The following is a 6,974-nucleotide window of genomic DNA, read 5'->3' as shown; positions in this document are numbered from 1 at the left end:
ACTCAGGACATTGAGCTTCCAAGGAAGGCTGTGGCACCACTGAGCTAAATCCCCAGCCCAAGTAATAAATAATTTTAAATGTGGGATAAAGGAAAATGATTTTTTCTTTTTAGGAAAATAATTTTTAACTGTTGTTGTTTGAGATGAGGTGTTGGTATGCAGTCCAGTCTGGCTAGTCACTATGTAGCACAGACTGGTCTCAAACTCTTGGCAATCTTCCTGCCTCAGCCTCCAGAGTGCTGGGCTTACAGGTGTGTGCTACCGCACCCAGCGATTTTCCTATTTATAATTTCTAATTTTTCAAAATTTAGCAAACACATATGCTGATTTTTCTATCAGAATAGCTTACTCTGTCATTTAAAAACATGCTACCAAAATAATAGGCACTTTGAAAAGGAACGTTTAAGGGTAAACAAAATTATATAGGAATGAAATACTGTATATATGATCTGAATTGTGTACAAGGGAAAAGTAATGCATTGTTGCTTATAAATATGTTTACATAGGTGCTTAAATATATCTCGCAAGATGAATATTCTATAAATTAAACCTGTGGATCTGGGCATTTTGTATCCATGCTCATATATTATAAATATAATAGAATGTACCGAAATAGTCTGAAGTTACACACATCAAGCTGATAATAGTGGATATATATATAGAGAGAGACAGACAGACAATCGCACCATGTAGTTTGAGCTGGCCTTGAACTCACGACATGGCTCAGGCTGGCCTCTTCGCTGTGATCTTCCTGCTTCAGCCTCCTAAATGCTGAGATTACAAGGCCTGTGCCACCATGCCTCGGCAAAGGTGGAAATACTTTTTAGAACGTTAGGTAAAGAGTGATTTTTTTTACTGAATTTTTCCACTATAATCCTGTAATATTGATTTTCGATTCTAAAATTGTAAAATGTACATTCACAAGTTACTGGAAAACTGCAAATTATAGTATATCTAGAAGTGAAAGTAGGAAATCCAAAACGCTTTGTACAAATACACCCAGTTTTATTTTTAAAAATACATATAAACATGGGAATTAAAAAATATATATATAGGGGGGACCGGAGATTCAGCTCAGTGGCGCCCGCCTGCCCGGCAAGTGCAAGGTCCTGAGTTTGATTCCCAGTACCAAAACAACAAAAACTAATATGTACATAGAAACTGGTGGTGGTGATGGTGGTACACGCCTGTAATGGGGAAGCTGAGGCAGAAGGACTGCCACGAGTTAAAAGCCAGCCTAGGTTCCATTGCGAGTTCAAGGCCAGCCTGGATTACACAGCGAGACCAGACCCTGTCTCAAAAAAAAATTAAATTATATTAAAAAATATATGTTGTATACACGTATTTCAAAGTACAAAGATTAAAAATTTCTAGGATGTTGGGTTTATGCGTATCACGTATTTCTACCATAAAATTCCTTTTTTTGCCGGGGATTTAGCTCAGTGGTTCTGCCGCCTGCTTTGCAAGCGCAAGGTCATGAGTTTGATCCCCGGTACCGAACAAACAAAATTCCTTTTTTTTTTTTCACACGAGCTGGAAACCGGGCCTCGCACATGCTAAACAGTAAGCCACACCCCTCGTCGTTTCCCTTTTCTGATAACTTGCAATTGGCACGGATGACTTTTCTAGTAAGAAGCAAAAACACTATTTCTGAAAAGAAATTGGTAAGGAACTAGGAAACGGCAAATTATTTACTGGCAAGGCAAGGGGCTCTTTCCCAAAGTAAGCGATAAAACCCTGAGAGGCAACTGCTCTCCCGCTCCCACAGCATACGCTCGCTCGCACGTACGTACGTACGCACGCACGCACGTACGCGCGCAGGCGCGCAACCTCGCAAAGATGCGCGCGCACATGGGCCGACGCGTGCGCCTTGTGTGCGCGCGCTCGTATGACACACGCTGATGAGCGGGTGCGATCCCCGATGGTCTTGTGAACCCTTGCGCCAAACAGCTAGGTCCCTTTGAGGCCCCGGCGCCACTGACGCAGTTCTCACACCTCAGCCCGCAGCGGAACTCCCCGGAGGCCTCCGCAGATGGCACTGGGCCCCGGCTCCAGTCCCCACTCGGCGGGCCGCCGCAGTCCTGAACGCACATTTCTCACAAGTCCTCCGAAGCCCCTGGGAGACCCGCCGAGCTAGGGTCGGGGTGGGCGTGTGGAGAGAGCAGCCTTAGGCTGGCCCTGCAGGCTCGGTCGCGGTGGCGGGAGATGCCCCCCTTACAGGACTTTAGCTTTTGGCCTTTGTTACCAGCCCGCCCATCACCCAACAGGGGACATCTGGGGTCTCACGCGGGGTGAACGAGCGCGAACTCACAAAGTCCAGGTGGAGTAGAAATGGACTTGTAGAAATGAAGTCTGAGAAGAACTCGCAGTTTAGACCTCCACGTGATTTCAAATTCAGAGAAACAAAGTGGGGAGCTGACCGCAGGCAGTCGGTTTCCCGGCAGCCTCTTCCGAGCCCTGACGTTTTTTTCAGACCCGGAGGGCGGGAGCAGAGGATTTACGTTTGGGTGTTAGGTGAGGGCTTGCAGGGCTTTTTTTTTGCGTTTGTGAAGCCACACTGCCACCAAGCGGAACTTTTTAGAAAGTTTCAAGCCATGGTGACAAAATAAAAGGTCCCTTGTGGAGGATGAGCCAGTGGCTCAGGGCTAGAGTATCTGCCCAGTGATGTCGAGGGTTCGACCCCCAGTACCACAATTCTGAGAGCCATAAAAGAAGATCCTACTAACAACAACAAAAAAAAACAAAAACAAAAGATCCTGTCCTGTAATCATAGGACTCTGCGAAGCTGAAGCAGGAAGTTTGAGGACACATACAGTCAACATGGCAAGTCTCTCCAAAAACAAAATAAACAAAAAGAATTCAACTTGGAGATGATCCCGCTGATGAAAGACAGGACCGTTTTACTTGTAGGAGTCCAGCTGGGTTCAAATCCAGAAATTCACTATCGTGTGACCCTTGGCAAGCTACAAAAGCTCTCCGGGCCTCAGATTCTTCATCTGTAAAGTGGGAATGATAGTGCTTTCTTTACCTACTTTTATGGGTGGTTGTGAGGATTAATAATTATGTGTACCTTGTTTAGAACACATCTGCTTGTTTCTGAGTCCAAACCCTCTTTGACATTGTTCTGGAAATGACATAAAATTCCAGGTTGTCAAGTATTTCCCCATATTCTTTTTTATTAGTATGTTGGCAACAATAATGATTACATTTATGGTAGGGAATTGGTATATATACGTAAAACACCTCTTAATTCCTTAATTTTCGTCCCTACCCCTCCTATCCCTCCCTGCTCCTTCCATGTCTTGGTCCCCTTCCCATTTGAAAAAGATTTGAAAAGTGCTTCCTATTTTTCTTTTTATGTTTTGGGTATTCACATGGTTTCTCTTATATGCGAAACCCAAAATATAAAGAGCAAAGTATTAGTCCATATTCTGTTTGGCCAGAAATTATAGGCAAAATCTTGCTCCGTTTTTGCTTTGAGACAGGACTTGCTATGTTGTCTGGGCTGGTTTGGAACTCCTCGGCTCCAGCAAACCTCCCACCTTAGCCACTGTACCTGGCTCAATTTCCTTTCTCTCTCTCTCTCATTGTTGGGGATGGAATCCAGGACCTTATGCATGCTAAGCAATGGCTCTACCACTGAGCTACAGCCCAGCCCAGGCAGGTTCTCGATACCCAGCCACTGTAATCTGGATCACAAGGAACTCACCCCGGCTTCCTGTCTTTCTCCCAGGGTCCAATGTAATTGACAGCCATTCCCAGGCCTCTGGACCTGGGTATTAGGGTCTGTGCAGGAAAGGGTCCAAAGAGCAGGTCCGTGACTGATTGTTTTTTGTTTGCTATGTTTTGAGACAGGGTCTTGTTAAAATGCTAAGTTCCCTCAGCCTACCAGAGTGCCAGTTGGCATCATGGGTGAGTGCCGCCACCACCTGGTTGAGGCTGCTCTTCTTCAAAAGACCTGCTTGCGAAGACTGGCCCTCGACTGGTACTGTACACTGACTTGTGTCTCCCACATTTCGTATGTGGAAGCCCTGACCCCAGCATGACTGGATTTGGAGGTAGGCCCCTTAAGGAAGAATTAAGGATAGAGAGCATGGTGGGACCTTGACTTTGTTGTTTATTTGTTTGTTTGTTGTTTTTCCAGTATCAGTGATCAGATTCAGTACTTTGCGCTTGCCAGGCAGGTGAAGAACCACTGAGCTAAATTCCCAGCCCACGACCTTGACTTTGGGCTTGGAGCCTCTAGAACTCTGAGGAAATAGATTTCAGGGGATTAAGCCCCATAATTACGGCAGCTCACAGCATCTAATACAGCTGGCACTTGGGGTTTAGACTTTGGGAACCTTCCCACCGTCCCCTGAATGCCAAGAGTGGTGCATAGTGCCTAACCTGTGTGTGCATTGTGGTTTATGTTGACCCTGCTCTCCTCCCAGCATCCATATTTTTGATACATGCTAGGCAGAGGGTGCCTTTGTGACTTGGCCTCTGATGGAACCTGCTTGAGAACAATTCATTCTTTCTTTGTTTTTTGAAATAGGATCTCACCCCTGGCCTTCTGCCTGAGTCTCTTGACTGCTGGGGTTATAGGCACGTGTCATCGTACCCCGTGAGGACAGTGTGATATGCTAGAGAAATTGTATCCTGCATGACTCCACTAGGACAGGAATTTTAGGAATTTGCACCTGTTTTTCTCTAGACTTTGCCCCACACGTTTTCCCTGTGCTGAGTTTTGCTCTTGATCCTTTTGCTGTAAGAAGTCATAGCTGAAGCCGGGTGTGGTGGCACATGCCTATAATCCCAGCACTTGGGAGGCTGAGGCAGGAGGATTGCTGTGAGTTCTAGGGCAGTCTGAACTACATAGTGAGACCCTGTCTCAAAAAACCAAAGAAGAAGAAGAAGAAGTCATAGCTGTGAGTTTGACTACATGCTGAGTTCTGAGTCTTCACAGCATATCACTGAACCTGGGGCTGACCTTTTCTACATAGTACCATGCCACTCACTCTCTGTACTCTTTTCCTTTTCTGGTACTGGGGATTGTATCCAGGGCCTTTGCACTGAGCTGCATCCCCGGCTCTTTTTATTATTTATTTTGTGACAGGGCCTCACTAAGTTACCCAGGCTGGCCTTGAACTTGTGATCCTCCTGCTGTCAGCATTCCACAGTGCTGGGATTATAGGCACGCACTACCACACCATGTTTCATGCCACTCTTCTTTTTGAGGCAAGGTCTCGCTGTGTAGTTCAGGCTGGTCTTGCACTCAGTGTGTAGCCCAGCTGGACTCATACACATGGTGATCCTCCTGCTTCATCCTCAAGGTGAGGAAACTTAAAAACTTTAATTATCAAGTATTTTGTTTTGTTTTAAAGTAAAGTTTATTTTATTCCATTTCTCCCCTCAAGCCCCCTCCCCAAGGTGAGGAAACTTTAAGAGGGCTCAGTGGAAGGCCTTCTGCTTGCTGGGGGCAGGTCCTAGCAGGGACAGACAACTGCACCTTCCTGCCCCACCTGCAGCCTTGAAGTGAACACTTGTGCTACACCTACCACCACAGACCTGGAAGCAATAGGGCCAGCCCGGGATGGATGGACACCTCCAAAACTGCGAGCTGCAATAAACCTTGTCTCTTTATACACTGATTATCTTGGGTATTTATTACATTAATGAAGGAGTATCAAAGAATAAGATGTATAATAAAGGACTCCAACTGCTGCCATCCTGACCAGAGACCCCTGTAAACCGCCCCTCCCAGCACAGCTGCACCTGGGACTCATAACACTGTCAGCCCCGCTACTGATAGCAGCCACTACTCCCTGCACCTCCCAAGCCCCATGACCCCACAAAAGACCCCACAGCCTGTAGGAGAGCAGCTGGTCTGGTCTCAGTGCCAGAGCGGTCCCTCTCAGGTTTGTTCTGCAATAGACCTGTCCTGCTGAGCTCGTACCTGTTTCTTCTTTTCCTTTACCCTAACATATTATAAAGCCATCACACTAATATATTACAGCTTAAATTTTTTTTCTTTTTGTTTTGTTTGTTTGGGACAAAGCCTTGCTCTGTAATTCAAGTTGGCCTCGAACTCATGGTGATCCTCCTGCCTCAGCCTCCTGAGCACTGAAATTACAGGCAGATGCCACCATGCCCAGATATTACAGCTTACATTTCTGTAACAATTTCTTCATGAACAATGATATGGAATCTAGTATGTCTCATTTTTTCACTTCTAGGAATCAAATGAGCGCCTCATGCATGCTAGTCAAGTGCTCTGCCACTGAGCTACATTCAGTTCCCCTTAACACTGTGAGTGGACAGACATGCCCTTGGAAGTCTGGTGTGTAGATCTGTGGGGTTGTCCCAGCCTCCATGGCCAGTTCCAGGGAGCAAGCTGCATCCCTCCCATTGGCTGGTGTGGGTTTTTTGTTTTGTTTTGTTTTGTTTTGTTTGTACCAGGGATTGAACTCGGGACCTTTTGCTTGTGAGGCAGGCGGCGGAACCACTGAGCTAAATCCCTGGCTCTGGTGTGGCATTTTTGTCACAGCATGTCATGAGATTGGGCCATCAGAGTGTTGCAGATATGGTGTCTTTGGCTGTCTCTCGTTCGTGCCATTACAGGCCAGGCTGAGGTTACCAACCATCTCCACCAAGCCTTGGACTTGAGTTGCATGCACAGGCCCATGCCTCAGAGCTCTGCAAATGAGCAGCCACCTCCAGTCGAGAACAGCCAGAAGTGGCAGCAGTGGTGGTCCATGTCTTTACCCTGTATGTGCCTCTGCCACTTGCATCCAAGACTGTCATTCCCTCCACCACTTCCATGCCAAGTATCAGACAGTCCTCTGGTAAGGTTGATTCCTATTTAATTATTTTTTTCAGTTACTGTGAACGGGACTGTTTTCCTGATTTCTTTCTCAGTACATGTCTTTGGTGTGCAGGAATACAAATGATTTTTTTGGTGTTGGTTTTCTTTCTTTTTTTTTTTTTTTTTT

At 46.1% G+C, this 6,974-nt stretch overlaps 1 long non-coding RNA gene and 1 pseudogene across 1 annotated transcript in view; one reads left to right on the top strand and one right to left on the bottom strand.

Moving 5' to 3' along the window:
• LOC117284754 overlaps positions 1-2,451 on the bottom strand; it is a 10,611-nt gene extending 8,160 nt beyond the window's left edge. Inside the window, exon 1 of the long non-coding RNA XR_004515865.1 lies at positions 2,312-2,451. This is a non-coding gene — a long non-coding RNA (uncharacterized LOC117284754). The remainder of the gene's footprint in view (positions 1-2,311) is intronic.
• Positions 2,452-3,908: 1,457 nt separating this feature from the next.
• The window catches only part of LOC104849833, an 8,335-nt pseudogene continuing 5,269 nt past the window's right edge, over positions 3,909-6,974 (top strand).

Source organism: Fukomys damarensis, unplaced genomic scaffold (genome assembly GCF_012274545.1).
Source record: "Fukomys damarensis isolate Sample0158 unplaced genomic scaffold, DMR_v1.0_HiC HiC_scaffold_39, whole genome shotgun sequence".
Classification (NCBI taxonomy): domain Eukaryota; kingdom Metazoa; phylum Chordata; class Mammalia; order Rodentia; family Bathyergidae; genus Fukomys; species Fukomys damarensis.
Note: the sequence above shows the minus strand (reverse complement) of the source record. Positions and strands in the feature narration are given on the sequence as shown.